This window comes from Stenella coeruleoalba, assembly GCF_951394435.1.
Source record: "Stenella coeruleoalba genome assembly, chromosome: 1".
NCBI lineage: Eukaryota > Metazoa > Chordata > Mammalia > Artiodactyla > Delphinidae > Stenella > Stenella coeruleoalba.
In genome coordinates this window covers 72,982,872-73,007,677 of record NC_137169.1, presented here as the reverse complement: position 1 = coordinate 73,007,677, position 24,806 = coordinate 72,982,872, and positions in this window count along the sequence as shown.

The window sequence follows — 24,806 nt, the reverse complement described above, 5'->3', positions numbered from 1 at the left end:
ACAGGCTTCCTCACTTGAACAAGTGTCATGATGCAGGATTCTATACATTTCCTGAAAAAATAGAATCTCCACAAATTCTTTTGTCCTGGTCCCCAAGAGACTTGCAGAAGTTGCAATCAGAATGACAAGAAATCAGTTTTTAGGAGCTAGAAAAAAAAAAAAAGAAGTTTCTCTGGGGAAAGATATACCTTAAAACATTTAGTATAATGTTATATGAATTCCACATCTGGTTTTTCCACATTTATCATGCCAGTAAAACATGCACCTGGTCGTTTTTCATCACAAGCCATATTTCTCATCTGTCTTGTTTGACCTTGTCACATTTCCCTTTTAGCACTCACTTGGATTTTTGTTCTGAGTGGAAGTTGGAAGTGATTGCGAAGGAAGGCAATTTCTTTTGACATCTTGTGTATCACCCATTTATCTCCTTATGGAATATGGGGAGGTGTTGGAGGAGACCACTAGAGTAGGAAATATTTCTACAAGTGACAGGACTCCAGTTTCATCTTAGGTCTGTCTTAGTGATTTTAGCCAAAGAATATGGTATAATTATGTGGGTGTTTGGATCTGGAGATCTGCTATACCTTGGGGAGGGACAGTAAGAGGAAAACCATTGCTTAGATTCCTAGGTACTGGCCTCTTTTTATTCTGTTCCTTATTTTTCTTATGGAAATTTCAAACATGTAGGAAAGTAGAGAGAAGAGTATCATGCACCTCATGTGCCTGTCATCTGGCTTCAACAATCATCAACAAAGTGACAAACTTGTATCATCTCTACCTCCTTCCCGCAGACCTCTTTGGATTATTTTGAATCAAATTCTAGATACATCATTTCACCTGAAAATACCTCAATCTATGTATCCCTAAAAGGTAAGTACTCTTCTGATAACATAAGTGTAATACCATCATCACACCTAAAACACAATTTCTTAATATTATTAACTATCTAGTCAATACTCAAATTTACTCGATTATATCACTTGTTTGAATCAGAATATCCAAACTAGGTCCAGACAGTACATATAGTTGATATTTCTTAAGTACCTTTAAATCTAACCCCTTACTTTTTTAACCTTTCAATTTACATGTTGAAAGAACTGGGTCATTTGTCCTGCAGAGCTACGCATATTGTTGATGTGCTGATTGAATCCTATAATGTCATATAACATGTTTCTCTGTCTTTCCGCCCACCCCATACCCCCAACCTATATTCTTATAAATCTAGAGGCTTGTTCAGATTTGGGTTAGACATTTTTGGCAGGAACGCTTCACAGGGGAATGTTCTACTGCATCATGTCACGAGACACATACTGTACCCTTGCGTCTCTGGGTGATGTTAAGATTGATCAGTGGAAGATGGCAGAAGAGTAAGACGCGGAGATAACCTTCTTCACAAATACCTCAGAAATACATCTACACGTGGAACAACTCCTAAAGAACACCTACTGAACGCTGGCAGAAGACCTCAGACCTCCCAAAGGGCAAGAAACTCCCCACGTACCTGGGTAGGGCAAAAGAAAAAAAAAAAACAAACAAACAAAGACAAAAGAATAGGGACGGGACCTGCACCAGTGGGAGGGAGCTGTGAAGAAGGAAATGTTTCCACACACTAGAAGCCCCTTTGCGGGCGGAGACTGCGGGTGGCGGAGGCGGGGAAGCTTCGGAGCCGCGGAGGCGAGCACAGCAACAGGGGTGGGGAGGGAAAAGCAGAGAGATTTCCGCACAGAGGATCGGTGCCGACCAGCACTCACCAGCCCGAGAGGCTTGTCCGCTCACCCGCCGGGGCGGGCGGGACTGGGATCTGAGGTCGGATCGCAGGGAGAGGACTGGCTGCGAGAACACAGCCTGAAGGGGTTAGTGCACCACAGCTAGCTGGGAGGGAACCCGGGAAAAAGTCTGGAGCTGCCAAAGAGGCAAGAGACCTTTTCTTGCCTCCTTGTTTCCTGGTACGCGAGGGTAGGAGATTAACAGCGCTGCTTAAAGGAGCTGCAGAGATGGGCGCGAGCCGCGGCTATCAGCGCGGACACCAGAGATGGGCATGGGACGCTATGGCTGCTGCTGCTGCCGCCACCAAGAAGCCTGTGTGCGATCACAGGTCACTGTCCACACCTCCTCCCGGGAGCCTGTGCAGCCCGCCACTGCCAGGGTCCCAGGATCCAGGGACAACTTCCCCGGGAGAACGCAGGGCGCGCCTCAGGCTGGTGCAACGTCACGCCGGCCTCTGCCGCCGCAGGCTCGCCCCGCACTCTGTGCCCCTCCCTCCCCGCCCCAGGCGTGAGTGAGCCAGAGCCCCCGAATCAGCGGCTCCTTTAACCCCGTCCTGTCTGAGCGAAGAACAGACGCCCTCAGGCAAACTACACGCAGAGGCGGGGCTACGTCCAAAGCTGAGCCCCGGGAGCTGTGCGAACAAAGAAGAGAAAGGGAAATCTCTCCCAGCAGCCTCAGGAGCAGCGGATTAAATCTCCACAATCAACTTGATGAACCTGCTTCTATGGAATACCTGAATAGACAACGAATCATCCCAAAATTTAGGTGGTGGACTTTGGGAGAAACGATTTCTCTTTCTGTGAGTGTGTACGTGTATGCTTCTTTGTGTGATTTTGTCTGTATAGCTTTGCTTCTACGATTTGTCCTAGCGTTCTGTCTGTCCGTTTTTATAATTAAAAAAAAATTTTTTTTAGTATAGTTTTTAGCACTTCTTATCATTTGTGGATTTGTTTTTTGATTTGGTTGCTCTCTTCTTTCTTGTTTTTTTTTTCTTTCTTTTTTTTATTACTTTTTAAGTTTTTATTTTTAGTAATTTTTTTTATTATAATAACATTATTTTATTTTTTCCCTTCTTTCTTTCTTTTTTTCTCCCTTTTATTCTGAGCTCTGTGGCTGACAGTGTCTTGGTGCTCCGGCCGGGTGTCAGGCCTGTGCCTCTAAGGTGGAAGAGCTGAGTTCAGGACATTGGTCCATCAGAGACCTCCTGGCTCCACGTAATATCAAACGGCAAAAGTTCTCCCAGAGATCTCCATCTCAACACTAAGACCCAGCTCCACTCAACGACCAGCAAGCTACAGTGCTGGACACCCCATGCCAAACAACAAGCAACACAGGAACACAACACCACCCATTAGCAGAGAGGCTGCCTACAATCATAATAAGGTCACAGACACCCCCAAACACACCACAGTATGTGGTCCTGCCCACCAGAAAGACAAGTTCCAGCCTCATCCACCAGAACACAGGCACTAGTCCCCTCCACCAGGAAACCTACACAACCCACTAAACCAACCTTAGCCACTGGGGGCAAACAACAAAAACAACGGGAACTACGAACCTGCAGCCTGAAAAAAGGAGAATCCAAACACAGTAAGTTAAGCAAAATGAGAAGACAGAGAAACACACAGCAGATGAAGGAGCAACGTAAAAACTCACTAGACCAAACAAATGAAGAGGAAATAGGCAGTCTACCTGAAAAAGAATTCAGAATACTGATAGTAAAGATGATCCAAAATCTTGGAAAAAGATTTGAGAAAATACAAGAAATGTTTAACAAGGACCTAGAAGAACTAAAGAGCAAACAAACAATGATGAACAACACAATAAAATAAATTAAAAATTCTCTAGAAGGAATCAATAGCAGAATAACTGAGGCAGAGGAACAGATAAGTGACACGGAAGATAAAACAGAATAAAGAAAGAGCAGAGCAGAATAAACAAAAAAGAATGAAAAGAATTGAGAAAAGTCTCAGAGACCTCTGGGACAATGTTAAACACACCAACATTCGAACTATAGGGGTGCCAGAAGAAAAAGAGAAAAATAAAAGGACTGAGAAAATATTTGAAGAGATTATAGTTTAAAATTTCCCAAATGTAGGAAAGGAAACAGTTAATCAAGTCCAGGAAGCACAGAGTCCCACACAGGATAAATCCAAGGAGAAATACACTAAGGGACATATTAATCAAGCTATCAAAAATTAAATACAGGGTCTTCCCTGGTGGCGCAGTGGTTGAGGGTCTGCCTGCCGATTCAGGGGACACGGGTTCGTGCCCCAGTACGGGAAGATTCCACATGCCGCAGAGCGGCTGGGCCTGTGAGCCATGGCCACTGAGCCTGCGCATCTGGAGCCTGTGCTCTGCAACAGGAGAGGCCACAACAGTGAGAGGCCTGCGTACCACAAAAAAAAAAAAAAAGAAAAAGAAAAAAGAAAAAGTATTAAAAGCAGCAAGGGGAAAACAACAATTAACATACAAGGGAATGCCCATAACATTGACAGCTGATCTTTCAGGAGAAACTCTGTAAGCCAGAAGGGAGAGGCAGGACATATTTAAAGTGATGAAAGGGAAAACCTTCAACCAAGATTACTCTACCCAGCAAGGATCTCATTCAGATTTGATGGAGAAATTAAAAGCTTTATAGACAATCAAAATCTAAGAGATTTCAGCACCGCCAAACCAATTTTACAACAAATGCTAAAGGAACATCTCTAGGCAGGAAACACAAAAGAAGGAAAAGACCTACAATAACAAACCCAAAACAATTAAGAAAATGGTAATAGGGACATACATATCGATAATTACCTTAAATGTAAATGGATTAAATGCTCCAACCAAAAGACATAGACTGGCTGAATGGATATAAAAACAAGAGCCATATATATGCTGTCTACAAGAGACCCACTTCAGACCTAGGGACACATACCGACTGAAAGTGAGGGGATGGAAAAGATATTCCATGAAAATGGAAATCAAAACAAAGCTGGGGTAGCAATTCTCACATCTGACAAAATAGACTTGAAAATAAAGACTATTAGAAGAGACAAAGAAGGACACTACATAATGATCAAGGGATCAATCCAAGAAGAAGATACAACAATGGTAAATATTTATGAACCCAACATAGGAACACCTCAATACGTAAGGCAAATGCTAACAGCCATAAAAGGGGAAATTGACAGTAGCACAATCATACTAGGGGACTTTAACACCCCACTTTCACCCATGGACAGATCATCCAAAATGAAAATGAATAGGAAACACAAGCTTTAAATGACACATTAAACAAGATGGACTTAATTGATAATTATAGGACATTCCATCCAAAAACAACAGAATACACTTTCTTCTCAAGTGCTCAGGGAACATTCTTCAGGATAGAGCATATCTTGGGTCACAAATCAAGCCTTGGTAAATTTAAGAAAATTGAAATCATATCAAGTATCTTTTCTGACCACGCTATGAGACTAGATATCAATTACCCGGAAAATATCTGTAAAAACTACAAACACATAGAGGCTAAACAATACAGTACTAAATAACCAATAAATTACGGAAGAAATCAAAGAGGAAAACAAAAAATACCTAGAAACAAAGGACAATGAAAACATGATGAAGCAAAACCTATGGGATCCAGCAAAAGCAGTTCTAAGAGGGAAGATTATAGCAATACAATCCTACCTCAAGAAACAAGAAACATCTCAAATAAACAACCTAACCTTACACCTAAAGCAATTAGAGAAAGAAGAACAAAAACCCCAAAGTTAGCAGAAGGAAAAAAATCATAAAGATCAGATTAGAAATAATTGAAAAAGAAATGAAGGAAACAATAACAAAGATCAATAAAACTAAAAGCTAGTTCTTTGAGAAGATACAATTGATAAACCATTAGCCAAATTCATCAAGAAAAAAAGGGAGAAGACTCAAATCAGTAGAATTAGAAATGAAAAAGGAGAAGTAATTACTGACACTGCAGAAATACAAAGTATCATGAGAGATTACTACAAGCAACTATATGCCAATAAAATGGACAACCTGGAAGAAATGGGCAAATTCTTAGAAAAGCACAAGAAGAAATAGAAAATATAAACAGACCAATCACAAGCATTTAAATTGCGACTATGATTAAAAATCTTCCAACAAACAAAAGCCCAGGACCAGATGGCTTCACAGGCGAATTCTATCAAACATTTAGAGAAGAGCTAACACCTATTTTCTCAAACTCTTCCAAAATATAACAGCTGGAGGAACACTCCCAAACTCATTCTAATGAGGCCACCATCACTCTGATACCAAAACCAGACAAAGATGTCACAAAGAAGGAAAGCTACAAGCCAACATCACTGATGAACATAGATGCAAAAATACTCAACAAAATACTAGCAAACAGAATCCAACAGCACATTCAAAGGGTCATACAACATGATCAAGTGGGGTTTATCACAGTAATGCAAGATTTCTTCAATATACACAAATCAATCAATGTGATACACCATATTAACAAATTGAAGGAGAAAATCCATATAATCATCTCAATAGATGCAAAAAAAGCTTTCAACAAAATTCAGCACCCATTTATGATAAAAAACCTCCAGAAAGTAGGCATAGAGGGAACTTACCTCAACATAATAAAGGCCATATATGACAAACCCACAGCCAACATCATTCTCAATGGTGAAAAACTGAAACCATTTCCACTAAGATCAGGAACAAGACAAGGTTGCTCACTCTCACTACTATTATTCAACATAGTTTTGGAAGTTTTAGCCACAGCAATCAGTGAAGAAAAAGAAATAAAAGGAATCCAAATCGGAAAATAAGAAGTAAAGTTGTCATTGTTTGCAGATGACATGATTCTATAAATAGAGAATCCTAAAGACACTACCAGAAAATTACTAGAGCTAATCAATGAATTTGGTAAAGTAGCAGGATACAAAATTAACGTACAGAAATCTCTTGCATTCCTATACACTAATGATGAAATATCTGAAAGAGAAATTAAGGAAACACTCCCATTTACCACTGCAACAAAAAGAATAAAATACCTAGGAATAAACCTACCTGAGGAGACAAAAGACCTGTATGCAGAAAAATATAAGACACTGTTGAAAGTAATTAAAGGTGATAAAAACAGATGGAGAGATATATACCATGTTCTTGGATTGGAAGAATCAACATTGGGAAAATGACTATAGTACCCAAAGCAATCTACATATTCAGTACAATTCCTATCAAACTACCACTGGCATTTTTCACAGAACTAGAACAAAAAATTTCACCATTTGTATGGAGACACAAAAGACCCCAAAGAGCCAAAACAATCTTGAGAATGCAAAACGGAGCTGGAGGAATCAGGCTCCCTGATATCAGATTATACTACAAAGCTACAGTAATCAAGACAGTATGGTGCTGGCACAAAAACAGAAATATAGATCAGTGGAACAAGATGGAAAACCCAGAGATAAACCCATGCACATATGGTTACCTTATCTTTGATAAAGGAGGCAAGAATATAGAATGGAGAAAAGACAGCCTCTTCAATAAGTGGTGCTTGGAATACTGGACAGCTACATGTAAAAGGATGAAATTAGAACACTCTCTAACACCATTCACAAAAATAAACTCAAAATGGATTAAAGACCTAAATGTAAGGCCAGACACTATCAAACTCTTAGAGGAAAACACAGGCAGAACTCTCTATGACGTAAATCACAGCAAGATCCTTTATAACCCAACCTCCTAGAGAAATGGAAATAAAAACAAAAATGGACAAATGAGACCTAATGAAGCTTAAAAGCTTTGCATAGCACAGGAAACCATAAACAAGATGAAAAGACAACCATCAGAATGGGAGAAAATATTTGGAAATGAAACAACTGATAAAGGATTAATCTCCAAAGTTTACAAGCAGCTAATGCAGCTCAATATCAAAAAAAAAAAAAAAAAAAAAAAACCACAAAACAACCCAATCCAAAAATGGGCAGAAGTCCTAAATAGACATTTCTCCAAAGAAGATATAAAGATTTCCCACAAATACATGAAAGAATGCTCAACATCACTAATCATTAGAGAAATGCTAAAAAGTCAAAACTACAATGAGATATCACCTCACACCAGCCATAATGGCCATCATCAAAAGATCTACAAACAATAAATTCTGGAGAGGGTGTGGAGAAAAGGGAATCCTCTTGCACTGTTGGTGGGAATGTAAACTGATACAGCCACTATGGAGAACAGTATGGAGGTTCCTTAAAAACTAAAAATAGAACTACCGTACAACCTAGCAATCCCACTACTGGGCATATACCCTGAGAACACCATAATTCAAAAAGAGTCATGTACCACAGTGTTCATTGCAGCTCTATTTACAATAGCCAGGACATGGAAGCAACCTAAGTGTCCATCATCAGATGAATGGAAAAAGAAGATGTGGCACATATATACAATGGAATATTACTCAGCCATAAAAAGAAGTGAAACTGAGTTATTTGTAGGGAGGTGGATGGACCTATAATCTGTCATAAAGAGTAAAGTAAGTCAGAAAGAGAAAAACAAATACCATATGTTAACACATATATATGCAATGTAAAGAAAAACAAAAAAGGTTATGAAGAAACTAGGGGCAGGACAGGAATAAGGACACAGACGTAGAGAATGGACTTGAGGACACGGGGAGGGGAATGGTAAGCTGGGACGAAGTGAGAATGGCTTGGATTTATATATACTACCAAATGTAAAATAGGTAGCTAGTGGGAAGCAGCCATATAGCACAGGGAGATCAGCTCAGTGCTTTGTGACCACCTAGAGGGGTGGGATAGGGAAGGTTGGAGGGAGACGCAAGAGGGAGGATATATGGGGATATATGTATATGTATAGCTGTTTCACTTTGTTATAAAACAGAAACTAACACACCATTGTAAAGCAATAAAGATGTTAAAATAAAATAAAAAAAAGATTGATCAGTGGGTTTAGGTGTTGTTAGACTGGTCCATTATTGTTGAATTCCCCATTTAGTTATGGAGGACCATTGCTTAGATCTTTTTTTTTTTTAAATTTTTTATTAGAGGTTGCAAAATGCAAAATGCTTATTTTCTATCATTCGTTCTTTGGTCAGTGGGAGACTTTTGGTTGATTCCAATGGCTTTTTGACAAAACTAGACATTTTAACATAAAATAAATGGTTAAGTATTTGTAAAAGATGGAAGCATATTCAAAATTGCCACACTGAGAGGGAAATTCAACAGCATTGATAGTTTCTTAAAACAATGGTTTGACTTACCAGGACTTGAAGGGAAATTCTAATAGATGAACATTTCACTCCACAAATAAAGCAAAGAAAAAAAAAAAGGAAATAAGATGTCCACTGCCAGGAGTAAAACCTGAACAATCATACTAAGGCAAATTGCCGAGAAAAGCAGCCACAATTTAAAAAATTAACAATTCAAAATGTCTAATGGGTAACTTGAATCCAAGGTATTAAATTAGAAAAATGAATATAAAACTATCTTTACTACTTTTCCTGTGTCTATGTCTATACAAAGAGTTTATGTCTGGATGACTCTAATATGAAGGTACATTTTATTTTGGCTTTAAAAAATTTGAGGGCTGAAATGCATACTTTTAAGTATTATGTATGATATATATCATTCACTTTTTGCCTTTCCGTGTGATTTCCATAATTGTACCTCATAGACATTTAATAATTTAGAGTGACTTCCCAAGTTTCATTTTCCTCATCTTGTACATTCTCCGTTGAATATGGATGGCGGCTGTTTATGAGATGTGTGTGTTACCTTTTGCTAAAATTGAGCCCAACCTTATCTAAATACTCCTCTTGCCACCCACAATTTATCAGACATGGGACAGCACATTAGGTCGCTGTTTATTACCACATAAGGCACTGATGGTCACATTGTGGTGTTAGGAAACTTGACTTGTTCACTCTAATAGTGCATAGTTGGGAGGTGAGGAAAGAGAGTGAAAGGCAGAAAAGCCATCCAGTACATTTAAGTTCCATGCGTGTTGCACATCCTTTTAATTTCCCCATGTTTGAGTGGTCGGGGGGATGAGGGATGCACATGGATAACATTTTATAAATATCACTAGACTCCCACTCTTGTTAGATATTTTCACCTAGGCTAAGTTTTAAAATTAGTGGAGAACCATATTTGGTAAATATCATTATAGTTATTTTGGAAACAAGGAAACTGAGACTCAGAGCATAATCTGTACAAGTTCAAAGAGCTAACAAGGAACAGAGCCAGAATCTGAATCCACACATCTGTGCAACTCAGAGGCCAGCTTTTTCCTCTATGTCACCTGCCTGTAGACCATGTCCAAAAAGGGAGCAATAAACAACATAGCTCAGTTTTCAGAAAATGTGCTGTGTCGGTCATTTGGTATAGATTTTATACTGACTGGATGTCACCATATGCTATTTTTCTTTTCAGAGAACACACTGTCTAGGAGATAGTGTCTGTCAAGAAGGTGTACACTGGCCAGGTTGTCCCCTCATTGGAAGTATTATAGAACGTAGAGTTGTATAAAATAGAGTAACCTGGTATGGTGCTAGGTGAAGTGGAGTTCTAAAAGCTCTGCCTCAAGCAGAAAGTCAATACATTAAGAGCCAGAGATCACCAAGGAGCAATGTGCTTGGAAACTCAATACAGTAATAAGTAATTCAGCACTGTGTCTGTGAAAGATCCCTTATTGTTCACTAAAAAATGTTAATGCACTGCCCCTTGGTGTCAGTCAGTACTGCATTTTAAAATATACACATAAAACAAATCAATGAGAGGATTTTTTTCTTCCTTGAAGTTTGCTACACAGTCTTGATGATATTATCAAGGTAAAATCTCTATGGGACTATTTAACAACCCTGGACGCTTTTGTTGTAAAATTGAGATTAAATTGAGTACATTCAGAATATGCACTTTTGTGAGAGGCTTATAATCACATACATATAATTAAAAATTAAAGGAATAAAAAAGAATGAAATCTTGTCATTTGCAGCAACATGGATGGACCTCGAGGGTATTCTGCTAAGTGAAATAAGTCAGACAGAGAAAGAAAAACACCATATGATCTCACTTAAATGTGGACTCTGAAACAAACAAAGTTCATAGACACAGAGAACAGATTGGTGGTTGCCTGAGGTGGGGTGTAGGGGTGCGGACAAAATGGGGTGAAGGCGATCAAAATGTATGAACTTCCAGTTATAAAATAAATAAGTCATGGAGATATAATTACAGCATGGTGACTATAATGAATAATACTGTATTGTATATTTGAAAGTTGTTAAGAGAGAATATCTTAAAACTTCCTATCACAAATAAAAAAAAATTCTGTAACTATGTAGGGTGACAGATGTTAACTAGACTTATTGTGGTGGTCATTTTGCAATATATACAAATATTGAATTGTTATGTTTTATACCTGAAACTAATATAATGTTGTATGTCAATTATACCTCAATAAAAAAATAAATTAAAATAGACAGTTCTCTCTATATGAAATATTTTGTCTCTGTTATCAAGTCATTGTATTAGTGGTGATTGTGAACACAGTCAATGGTAATAGACCCTCTGCATTTCATAGTTTGTATGGACAGGCACCAGCCTACCTTAATCAAGATTCTTGATAACACCATGTGTTTATGGAGTGCCTACGATATGCTAGGTACTTGCTAGGCTGTGGGGAAACAATGAAGAATAAGACGATTTGCTTCCTTGTCTTGGATTAAATATCACAGGTGAAGACAGACAAATGAACAATCAATTGTAATACTGTGTAATAAGTGTTTGGACACTTTCCTAAGCATATAACAAAGCCATCAAATATAGCCTGGGGCAGGGGTGAGGAGAGGGTCCTGAGAAGACTTTTAAGAGAAAGTGACGTTAATCTGAGAGAAGGGTAACTTGGAGTTATTCGGACTAGAGGGTGGGTATTAGGAGGGGTAGGATTGGGGGAGGCATGAGTGTTCCAGAGGAAGTGAATGGTATCTGGGAAGGCCTAGAGGCTAGAAAGGGCATGGGGTATTTGGCAAACTCAAGGACAGACAGAAAGGTGGGAGTGAGGATGATGAGAAATGTAGAGAGCTAACCTTAGAATGGTAAGTGAAGGCTGAGGCTAGAGAAACCAGGAAGAGCTGTGGAAGCCGCGTTCAGATGACTGGACTTGACTCTGAGGACAATTGAAGGCAAGTGAGGGAGAAAGGGAGATGGTTCGGCTTGTGTTTTAGAAGGGCCATCGGCTACCGTGGGAGAATGGATGGGAGGAAACAAGACCAGTTGGGAGGCTTCTCAGAAACCCAGGTGAGAGAGATGGTGGCCTCACCTGGAGGACAGGCAACTGCAAAGATAATGGACAGAGATGGACGGGTTTGATAATTGACAGGACACTATGATTGTTTGGATGAGAGTGGTGAGAGAGAGGATAGAATCCAGGATGATACCTAGTTTCTGGCTTGGGCAACTGACTGAGCCAGTGGCAGGTAATGGTTACAGGATGAGGAACTTGTCTGCAAGAGATGATGAGTTCATTTCTGGTTGTGTTGGGTTAGACGTACTAGGAAATCAATCTTCATTTTCTAGTGTTTTACAAAGAGTGAGCTGTACTGTGCCTGTGAAGTAACTGAGATAGACAAGCTCACCCAAGTGTCTATGTGGATGCAATGGCATTCAATAATCATAACAAGCTGACTTTCTTCTGATGGTACTCCTTTACTGACAACAGATACATATGTGGGCCCTCAGCATTCATGGAGAATACATTTGGATGGTCCCTGTGATAATCTATGTGGCTAAGAATTAGAAAAATAGACAAGCTGGGGATGGCAGTGATGGGCAAAGGCATCTCCTTCACAAACACCCTCCCAACCCCAGCTCCCCATCATTTTCTTCTTTTCTAGGGAAGATCAATCAGGGCTTGGTTGGGAAAGACCTGGAGCTGCATTCAGGTGATTGTGACTCGCTCTCTAGCATAGAGGAGGCTGTGGGAGCTTCCTGATGACAGTAAATATAGGTTTCATTTTTTAAAATAGCTTTGTTAAGGTTTAGTTAACATACTATATGATTCACACATTTAAAGTATACAATTCAATGGGTTTTACTATACTTACAGAGATGGATAATAATTGCTATAGTCAATTTTAAAGCATTTTCATTACCTCAAGAAGAAATCCTTTATTCTTTAGCTATCACAGCCTTAACCCCACTCCCCTCCAGCTCTAAGAAACCACTAATCTATTTTCTGTCTCTATGGATTTCCCTATTCCGGAATTCATACGACTGAAATGATATGCTATATAGTCTTTTGTGACGGGCTTCTTTCACTTAGCATGATGCTTTCAAGGTTCATCCATGTTGTAGCATGTATCAGTACTTCGTTCCTTTTTTATGGCTGAATAATATTCTGTCGTATGGATACATTTTGTTTATCCCTTTGTCTGTTGATAGACATTTGGGTTGTTTCCAGCCTTTGGCTATTATAAATAATGCTGCTGTAAACATCTGTGTATGCAGTGACTGCTTTTTATTCATCTGTCTGCCTCCAGGCCTCGCACAAGGAAGGATGAACTTTTTTGCCACTGATGTCAATTCAGAGAGGATCCCTAAAGGCAGCGATGGTCAGTGGCTCCCAGGCAGCCTCTAGGATCCTAGGCACAATTGTGAAGTAGGAACATTCATTCTTGATTCTCTATTCATTGATATAGGTGCCCTTTTCTTGCCCTCTCCCTCTTTCCTTCAGAGCCTTAGACATTGAAGTCTTGATCCCTTTCAAGGACTGCTCTTTAGGCTGCTGGAATTTCTACTCCTCCAACCTGTTCTAATCCAAGCTGCCATTCTTTAAGTATGACAAAATAGCTGGTAAATTCACATAAAGGTATGAATGAGGCCTCAAACACAAAGATTCCTTTGCCTTTTCAAAGAGAGGTGCCGGCCCAAACAAATCTTATTATAAGAAGTGAAGTTTCTTTAAAATTTGAGTTTGCAAAGATTCTAATGTCTCTAGACTATTTCCAGAAATCCCTTACCCTCTATCTCCCAAACCTCCTCATCCTGGTCTTTGCAGTTAGTCTGAGACTTAAACCTGAGGAATTGCTTAGTAAGTAATTAGTTACTTACTTATTAGTCTGAGGAATTACTTGACATGAGTGCCTAAGTAAATTTAACAGGAAAAGTAAACACTCAAAAGTTGCAGGTCATGAACCTGAGAATGCAACCAAACTCTACTATTTCAAATAATTAATACAATGAGAATGGGACAATCAAGGATCATGTGTTGGTGTGTTTACCATCATAAAAGTTATGATCTACCTTCCTGCTAAATGTCCCATTTATAGAAGTGCCCATGAGCAAAAATCTGATTAGCTTTGCCTGAATGTGAAGGGAGATTTTGAAGAGTTCTTTAAAGTGTGATCTGTGTACCAACTGTATCCAGAATAACTTTGTGTGCCAATTCTAGGTGCCCCATTCCAGCTACTGAAGCAAAATCTCTTGGGGATGTGACCCAGGGATCTGTCCTTTGAGCAAGATCCCTGGATGATTCTTACGTACATTCATGCATTAGGGCCATTCAAAAAGATAAGAACTTCAGTTATTTGCATATTAGATATGAAGGGGTGACCATAATATTTTTCATCCAAACTTTGGAGAGTGTAAAGAAGTGCTATTAATAATTATGCTAAGAGCACAAGTGAGTACCAGGACTGCCCTTGCAAACCAGAACACATTGTCACCTTGCAAATAAATATCACCCTCTCCGAGTGAGAACTTATTCTGCCATCTTACTCTGCCTTTCTAACTCACCAGAGCCACACTCTCAAAGCCTGTCTACCTCAAAAGTACCCCCTATAATTTTCCTACTTTTGTTGATTGCATATTCCCTAAGTGCACTTGACTTCACCTTGGTAGTCATTTGTGCTGCTCCTCTTTCCTTGTTCTTCCTCTTTTTGACATAGACCAGGATGAACTTTCTGTCCACCTTGTGGTTGGGTGGGGTCACAGGTCTGATCTGGCCAATGGAAGGACTATTGAGTCACCATGGGAGACCTAACAGAGTTCCCCACACTTGTAGTGCCAAAGAGCTAGGGATGTGAGGAACATCCCTTCAATGCTGCTAAACCTGCTGTGTAACTGAACCATACTTAGTGTTTAGTATCCAGTATACTGCCATTTAGTGTCCAGCAGGCCTCAGATGTGATTCTGAATTTGTCATTGCAGAGGCCAAATGTGGTATCTAATAGTACATACACGTGTCAGAATCATATCTATTCGCCCCAGGTGTCTCCTTCTTCTCCCATCTGTTTATAATTTACAAAGAACTCTCAGATACTGTACTTTGGCACTTGATATTTGCATTAGTTCCCTGTGGTGCCAGAAGAAATTACCATAAACTTTCTGGCTTAAAAAAATAGAAATGTGTTCTCTCACAGTTCTGGAGGACAAAAGTCTGACATTAGTATCACTGAGCTGAAATCAAGGTGTTAGCAGGGTTACACTCCTTCTAAAGGGTGTAGGGGAGAATCTGTTCCTTGCTTCTTCCAGCTTCTGATGATTACTAGCATTCCTTGGCTTGTGGCCACATCACTCTAATCTGTAAGACCAGCATCTTCAAATTTCTCTGTCGTCTGTCTTCATATCATCCACTGTTTTGTATGTGTGTCTAATCTCCCTCTGTCTTACTCTTATAAAGATCTATGTGACTGCATGGGGGGCCCACCTGGAAAATCCAGGAGAATCTCCCTATCCCAAGATCCTTAACTTAATCCCATCTGCAAAAAAACATTTCTCCAAATAAGTAATATTTATAGGTTCTAGGAATCAGGACCTGTTATCTTTGGGGACATTATCAGCTCACCACAACTTTCAGTAAATCTTTGGAGGGTGGTGAGAGCAGACATGCATTGTCATCTTCATTTCACAGTCCAGGAAGTTGAAATTAAGAGAATTTAAGATATGTCATAAGCCTGTCCAGTGGCAGACAAGGGACTAGAAATACTGAGCAAATCCTTTTAAGCTGTGTTGTTTCCTTTAGAGAGCCCAGAGGACAAATGGCACGTGGTCCATCTCTTTGCCTTTCTGTGCACCATTGGATGGAGTGCACAAAAGCACAGCACAAAAAGCGACCCTTGGGGCTATCTTGTTGATGGAAATCTTAGCCTGTATAGGACTTTCTTGGCACCCTAAGGACCAGTAAAAAGCCTGGCATGGAAATCTGGATCCAGCTGTGCCATTAATGAGTTGTGTGAGCTTGGGCAAGTTTCTGTGACTTTCTGCTTCTCAGATTCCTCATGCTGAAGACAAGGGGATTGGGCCAAAATATAGATATCATGTATGGAGTACCCACAATGTGCTAAGAATCTCTATGCTGGACTAAGAACTTGGCCTACATTATTTCATGCCCCCCTCACAAACAACATGATGAGAGTGGTATCATTATGCCCATTGTCTTAAGGAGGTTTAGGGAGATTGAGCAGTTTAACCAAAGCTACCCTGTAAGCAAGTGGTGTGCCCAAAATATTATTCACCTGTTTGGCTCCAAAGTCTTTCCTTGACCTTCTGCTCCCTTGATTCCCACCATACTGCCCATCCATACCATTGAGATACCATGATGCTGGCGTGGCACAGGGATCTGTGGCGTATCACGGCCACATGCCAACCAAGCCAAATGTCACAGGACACAACCCACTTGTCTCTGCTATTTTTTAAGGAGTTTGCTGCTGGCTGGCGCTGGCAGCCAGATGCAGGATAGTCCTTTATTCAGGATAGTGTGTGAGAGAGATGTGGTCCTGAGCAAAGCCAGAAATTCCCAGGGAAAATTCCCTCATGGGAATGCCACAGGAAGCAGAATTGTGTGGATCAGTGGCGGACAGTAGCCTGCTTTTATCAGTTAAACAGCTTGTAAGCATTTGTGTCTGTTTTGGTCTATAAACCCTAGGTTCTTTGTCTCCATGATTTTTGAGGCAGCTTCATACAATCATTGCATATCAAGGCTGGGAGAAGCCCTGGAAACAGGGTAATCTCACATCTACATTTTGCTTTTGAAGAAACAGAGGCATAATTAAGTGAAATTCATTTATTCAGCAAACATTGAATGAGGGCCCATGTTTCAGATATAGTGCTAAATGCCAGGATGAAGAAATGAAACAACACATCACTGTTCTAGGATCTCTGTGCCTAGTGGGTGAGGCTTGCTCATAAACGTACAATTTCAATAAATATGGTAAACACTGCAATTGTGCTGATTATTCTATGGGAGACTGAGGGAGTCAGCAGAGACTGATGTTTGAGCTAGAAGAGGAAAGGAGGAAAAGACAAACCGGGCAAGGGAAATAGGATCCGGGAGGGGTCAAGTGTATCCAGAGAAGAATGCTGAGAAGTTTGTGGTGGCTGGAACCTGGTGGAGGTGGGGGGCGGTGAGAGGAGGTCACTGAGGGGCCAGGAGACTTACCTCAAGTCAAATAACTTCTGGACTGTTGAGATTCACACATTTCAGTCCATACCCTCAGGTAGGTTTTAATGTCACTTTCCTTTCACTGGGTCTATTTTGCACACCTTGGTTTTACTAGGCTAGACTTGGCATCCTTCACCTGGCATGTGAATCGCTTTCCCATGCTGCAGAACTTCCCAGGGCAGCCAACAGGTCTGCTGACCACATGACAGAGTTCTGTGATGTGTGTGGATCAACTCACACTCCGGTACCCGATTTTCTGTTTCTAGCCTGCATCAAAGCCATAATCCCTGCTCAGCATGGAGGCCTCAAGTTACACCGTGATTCTGAGAGAACATGGTACTTCTGTGTGTGCACATAGTTAAAAATTCCTTCTGAATAAAGCCATTGTTTTTTGGGATTGTTTTCCGCCTTTGTTTTCCGGTCCCCGGGCCCCCTCCTCCTCCGAGCGCATCCAGCACCTGAATCGGAGCCACTGCTGCCTCCCGGGTTGAAATCTCACGAGAACTCTGTGTCGTTTTTAATCACCAAAGAATAAGTGAAATTCCGAAATTTGGGACTGCTGTATTTTCTATAGAAATGAGGAGAAGAAAGGTCTACTGTTCCTCTCTTGATTTCAAGATTAATCTATCGCCCTTTTAATCTAGCTTCCAGATTTTTCTGCAGAATTCATTAACCACAAGCTGGTTTCTGAATCCCCATGGTGCCTATGTACCTTGATGTACTTTTACTGGCTGGCTGAACATTATGTTGGAAATGGAGGTGACGATCTACTGCTACACTAGTAGCATGGTCCCATGGTATTCCCTTGTCCTTTAAAACTGGTGGATCCTGCCAAATTCCTTTTCATTAATTATAATAACAATAATAACAAAAGATTCTTTTGGGGACTCCTCTCTGCCTTCATAATGCAGTTCTTTCTCTTCTATATTCCCCTTAGGATATTTTCTACTTAATGAGATACAGTGATACATATTCTTCCTCACTGTTTCTTTTCTGCCTGAATGTGATTTTTGTACCTGCAATGGTCCTGCAGTTTGGATCCAGAGTGCCAAACAGGAATCTTTAAAGAAGAAGGGAAGAAAATACTGAGGCTAAAACTGTGCACTCTGGAGAAATATTATTTTCTTCCGTTAGCATTTATTGATGGCCTACTCTGTGCTATCCTAGATTTTGAGGGTGTAAAGATAAATCAGTCTATGTACACAAGGAAATGAGTTGAGTGAAGAAGACTACTGAGTAAAGAAACAGACACACAGACAGAAAGGATGGGCATCCCTAAAGGGCTGTGAAAGTATGAGACAAGGACTACTTAGCCTGGTTGGAGGGCGGGAGAACAAAGGGGGTACATTTCCAGAGATACACTGAGTTGACTCTTAAGGAAGAGAATTGAATAAGTATTGAACGGAAAATTATGGAAGAAGGGGAGGAGGGAGAGATGACACGAAGTCGGGGGTGGAGTAGAATAGAAGGGAGCATAATTGCAAAGACCTGGAAGCCAGAGATGGGCAAACAAGAGCACATGCAAAGGACTGTATTGAGGAGGGGATAAAAGTTTTAACTAATACCATTTCATATACCACTATTTCACAAATGTTGGTTGAATAGATGACTGTGGTAGGTATATATTACTGTATCGAGATAAGAAGGACATTGAGTCCTTTTTCCAAGTCCTTGAAGCCATCTTATAAGTGAAGAAGCTGGGATTTGATTTTACTCCCCCGGCTTTTGGTTCAGGTACTTTGCAGCTGCCTCACGTGCATTCACAGAAGCCGTTGTTAGGCAGCCTTTCTCAAGAGGCAGGCCAGTAGCATTACGTGAGTTAACAACCACATTCTCTAGGACTTCGAAGAAACCTGTGTAATGTGTGTACTTAAGAAATCAAGGAAGAAAAAAAGTGGTTCTCTAAAGGAGGGCATTGGATGAGTTAAAAAGAGAAACCAAAGATAAAGAAGGTTAAGCAACGATGAAGAAAAGGAGGAAAGTAATTAGAGTTCAGTGAGCTAAAGATACAATTTAAAGACTTTTCAGTAAGGAGCCAAGGTGGGAATGGGAGAGATTAGATTGCAAGGTTTCTAAGGGCTGGCAAAAGCTTTAGGGTAAATCAAAGCACTGTTGCCAATTCAACAGAATTTTACATAATTCTAGGAAATTTAGTAACAGTCCATCAGCTGCAAAGCCCAGGATCAAGAAGAAAGCTAAAACACAGGGCAAGTTCTGGAAGCCTCATATACCTAAGGGTTTTGGCCTGGCAACATGCTGATGCCTGAAGGGTCTGAGAGATCATCTCTTATGACCTCCTCACTCTGCCGCAGAGGAAACTGAGGCCAGAGAGATGGTATTAATTCTACCTGTGATTGAGTTTACTGCTAAGTAGGGACCTTAAATTATAAGCTTCCAACACTCAATTCAGTGCTCTTTGCAAGAATGTGAATTTCAGAACAGGGCATGTGTTTCCAAAAGTGGTCGGAACCATCTCTATCCTCAGGTCAATCATAGAACATAGGGTATAGAGTCAGGAACCTGAATTACAAAGAACAATGGGAAGAGAAAGAGAAGTGTGCTCTGGGAAAGCAAGCACTAGGAGGCGATGACATTATAATATTGTAGAAGACTGGGACATGAGGAAAGATGGAGTGTGGGAATGAAGAGGTTGGTGAAACACAGAGGGAAGAAAAGGGGTTGGAATCTTGTTAGTAGATGTATCAGAAAGGCTCTTTCTTACATTTTATGCAGAGTAAGCCATTACTTATGTTTTTGTTAAGACTTTTTTTTTTTTTGCTCTACGCGGGCCTCTCACTGTTGTGGCCTCCTCCCGTTGCGGAGCACAGGCTCCGGACGCGTAGGCTCAGCGGCCATGGCTCACGGGCCCAGCCGCTCCGCAGCATGTGGGATCTTCCCGGACCGAGGCACGAACCCGTGTCCCCTGCATCGGCAGGCGGACTCTCAACCACTGCGCCACCAGGGAAGCCCCCGGCAAATTATTCTGACAAGACAAATTACTTTATGGAAGCTATTAAATATATGGAAAGATGGAAAAGAGTAAAAGGAATAGTGAAGAAACCCAAAGCTGCAGGAAGCAGCTACAGGCCCTTGGGCTGGGGAACAAAAGGAAGTGGCTGGGATTTTAGAGCTTAGAAGCTTGAAGGAGGGGCCCTTCCAGACTTCAGAGGAGGAAACTGTCGGCTGGTGCCCTGAAAACAGGGACTCAGGCCATAGAGGAGGGAAGGCCACCTGTATGGTTCTGATATTGGTAAGTGGGTGGTTTTAGGAGTGGAGGAAAAAAACAGACAGTAGAACTAATTGCTGCTTTGGGGACCAACTACTGCTAGGGTGAGAAGCATTGCTGGGCTGGTACAGATGGGAACAGCAGGAACCTGGAAGGTGTCTGGGTCTTTTCCCCTCCTCCAGTCTTCCAGTCTCCATCTAGAGTCTGCTAATGGCAGAACACAACAAAGAGCCATCAGAAATGGAAAGATATAGTCTTCAAAGTCTTAGTTCCCAAATTAAAAAAGCAGAGTATAGAATAGGGTAGGTTTGAGACTGAAATGCCACAGCTTGAAACCCAAACAACCTCTCAATCGCTCTGTAATCCCCGTGTGTATAGATCTCATCTCTGATCCTAGAAACTAATCTCTCCCCCTTCTTGGTTCTGACCCACTTTTCCTCTTCCCTTTTATGGGAAAACTTCCTCACCTCCTGTTTTCTCTTGAAGCTTTTCCAGTCAAGCTCTCATCCCTAACACTCCATGGGAACCAACCTGTTTTGCATTCCAGAAGGCTCTTCTTCCTCTGGTCATGGTTCTAAGATTTATCTAAAGGATGGTTTTTAAAGAGACATTCTTCTAAAACTCATTGCTCTCTAAAACAAACAAAAACAAAAAAATACACAAACAAACAAACAAAAACTGTAGAGGCCAGAAGTATGACTTCACCAGAAAAACCTCATGGAGGAAAAAAGAAAGATAAACCCACCCATTCTTATTCCAAAACCAAGTTTTTGGATAGGCGGAAAGGGAATGTGTTGGGTAGACAGAACATATTCAGTTATCTTGAGAAGAATGTTAGCTCCAGCTCTGGCTTTTCAAATGGCTCTTTTGAGGGACTGATTTGGGGCTCAGGGAAGTGAAAAAAATCTGACTCTCTTTTTTGGAGAGAAATTATGGATGATGAAACTTGTCCTTCATTCTCCTCACTTCCTTTGACAATAACCACCACCTCCTCCTTGTTCTCCAAGTTATCAATGCAGTTTAGGCTGGAGACAAATCTGAGTAGCCATATTGATTTCACAAATAACTGTTGTCAGTTTCGATCTCTGGTCCAGAAAAATCCCACTAGATCCGAGCAGCTTTGAAGCTATTTTTAATCTGCAAATAACACTAATCTGAGCTCTATATTCATGGGGAAAACACATAGGCACCCTGGAACTAGAGCAATGTATATTTTCTTTTAATAAACAGTTTGAATATGAGCTTTGAGAGGCTGGAGAAGATTTCTTTTGAAAGAAATTTTACAAACATCTTGTCTACTAGAGCAAACCTTGCTCAACTGCATTCTTTAAGTCCTTCTTTAAACCTCTTTAATCTCCTCATCTCGTATCCTTGATTTAATACTATAGCTCAGATATTTGTCTCAAATCTTGGGAAGCATATCTTGATCTTCATCATAGGTGAAATGGGGTAAGAAATGAGGTTTAATGTGACGATTAAGATAATATCATGAACACGGAAGCAACCCGAGTGTCCATCGATGGATGAAAGGATAAATAAAAGGATACAATCCAGTATTATTCAGCCATAGAAAAGAAGGAAATCTTGCCGTTTGCAACAACGTGGATGGACCTTGAGGGTATTATGCTAACGGAAACAAGTAAGGCAAAGAAAGACAAATGCCATATAAATTCACATATATGGAACCTAAAAACAAACAGACAACAGCAACAACAAAATGAACTCAGGTACAGAGCATAGATTGGTGGTTGCCAGAGGATGGGGTTTGCAAGAGGGTGAAATGGGTGAAGATGGTCAAAGTGTACAGACTTCCAGTTATAAAATAAATCAGTCATGGGAGTATAATATACAGAATGGTGACTACAGCTAATAATACTGAATTGTATATCTGAAAGTTACTAAAAGAGTAAACCTTAAAAAGAAATTTCTAACCCTCCATTTAGGTATCTTTCTCCCAGACTGCTGCTTCCTGATTCTCATTTTCACCTTTTCACCCTTGATCAAGAATGGCATTGCTCCAAATGCCATTTGCTTCCCTCTTTAAATGTATGTCTTTCTATCACTCCAGAACACTACTTTAAAACTATGCTCCTCTAAGATCCTTGGCCTTTAACCCCAGGTGGCTCTCACCTGCCTTCATCTAGTGTCAAAATCTCCTCCCAAATCCCACCAGCCCTTCCTCCTGTGTACACACATGAATGAATTCAAGTCAGATTAATATGATTTGGGGTTTATTCTAACTTCCTATTTTTACTATATGGTTTTTGGTTCTCTAACAGTGAACTACTTGATAGAGTTTCCCCCATCATTTTCCCTTCTATCCTTGAGCTAAACACAGTGGTTCTTTACACAGACAGTAGTTCAATATCTATTGACAAAACAGCAGAAATGGGGGAGCAAGTTGCCCTCTCTTGTTTACATCTTATTGCTTTTAAAACACACAGAATTCTCTCTCTGTTGATGGAGTGCCTTTTCAAAGCTGCCCATGCTAGGCCAAATATATTCTATGTCAATTCTTCCTGGCCTTGGAGCTGTGACATGGTTGAAAGGTATATTGCAAGTAAATTGTTACTAATAATAATTATAGCACTGACATTTGGAAATAATTTACATTTTTTTAAAGTAGAGAAAATCAAAGTAGTTATCCCTGTAATATTACCCTTACCACTTACATTTTTGAATGGTTAGAAACGGGGGGAGTTATAGTTTTAGATTAGCCACCCTCTTTTAAGGTAACCTTGCATTGTACTTTTGTGTAGTGAACTTCTGTTCATCCCTCTGCTTAGGCCCACATACTATCTCCTCTAAGAGTATTTGGCTGTCACCCCAGCCCAGGCTACGTGCCCCTCCCCTGTGCCTCCATTGCCCTCTCCTGATATCCCTTATACATTGTATAGAAACCGTCTGCCTCTCCTCCATGGACTACAGGCTTCTTGGAGACAAGGACTCTGTTGTACTCGTTTTTATACTCCTAGTATCAGTAGAGACCCTAACACAGAATAAGTTTTAAACATGTTTGCTAAAGCGAACCAACTGTTCTGAGTGAGTTTGGCTTGGTAAATTACATCTTGTTAACTTTAGAAAATCTTTACAATGTTAAGACACCACATACAATAAGAAGAAGCAAATGGAGGCAAATAGGGCTGTCATTTTTAAAGGAGGAAAAGGTAAATGGTCCCAGACTCTGTATTACTGAGTGTTACAGGAAGCTTTTAGGCTAGATTGTTGAGGTATTATATTTCATGTCCTTAGAGATAAAGAAACAGTGATCACTAGTAACCAGTACAGGATCTCCCCACTCCCATGCCAAAATATTCACTGGTTCACAGTCATTTATGGAACCCATTCTATGGGCCAGGCACTCTACAAAGGTAACTGATCTTAACCTTGAAGAGATTTCAGTTCTTGTGGGACAGTCACACCTGAAAAGCCTATAAATAGGTATATAATAGCCATCTTCATGACTTATGGAAAACTTTACTCAAGGGCTGGTGATGAATAGATCAGTGTTTACCTAAAGATATATTTAAAGTGACATGAACTGAGATGTTTCCCTGTTTTATCTTTACCTACATTTTGTTAGCGATAATTAACATGATAATGTAGAGATGGTTATATTGGTGGCTGAATCAAAGTTGGGAGGGATGGTAAATATGGGAAATAAGATCTACAACTATCTTTGTGGTTTTAATAATAAACAACATTCATTAAGATGAATGCAAAGATCTGTACATCAGTCTCAAGGCTGAATATTCTTAGATGGAGGCTGTAGCAAGACAAATTCCAAATTAACACAAGAAAGAACTTTCTAATAATCAGAGCCATTGTCCAGAAATGGAACAAACTATTATAGGAGATAATGTGTTGTCCTCACTAAATCTTTCAAGTAGACGCTGGGAACCCCCATGGATGCAGGTTGGAGGAAGGGGTCTGCCAGCCCAGGTGGCCCATGACTCACGGGTGTTGCATGAGTAGGATAACTGTGGTGAGGGAGTGCACAGGCCTGGGGTCAGAGCAGAGCTGAATTCCCAATAGGCAGGATAAGCTTAGGCTCAGAGCACCGGAAGGCAGGGGAAATCTAATGATAAGAGAAAATATTTCTGAAGGCATTTGATAGGAAATATTTCTAAAAAGGCATTTAAAATGAATCATCCTGGGAAAAATCAGAACATCAGAGTACCTCATTATACTTTGCTTAATATTTTTATACTGAATGACTTATGGGGCTGTTACCATAATCTTTTTAGAGGTTACCAGAATCTCTGAAGACCTTTATCTGGTCCTCGTTTGGAAATGTAGGTCCTGACCCTGGTTCTGTCTTTGATTCACTGTGTGCTTTGGGCTGCAGTTTTCTTTCTTA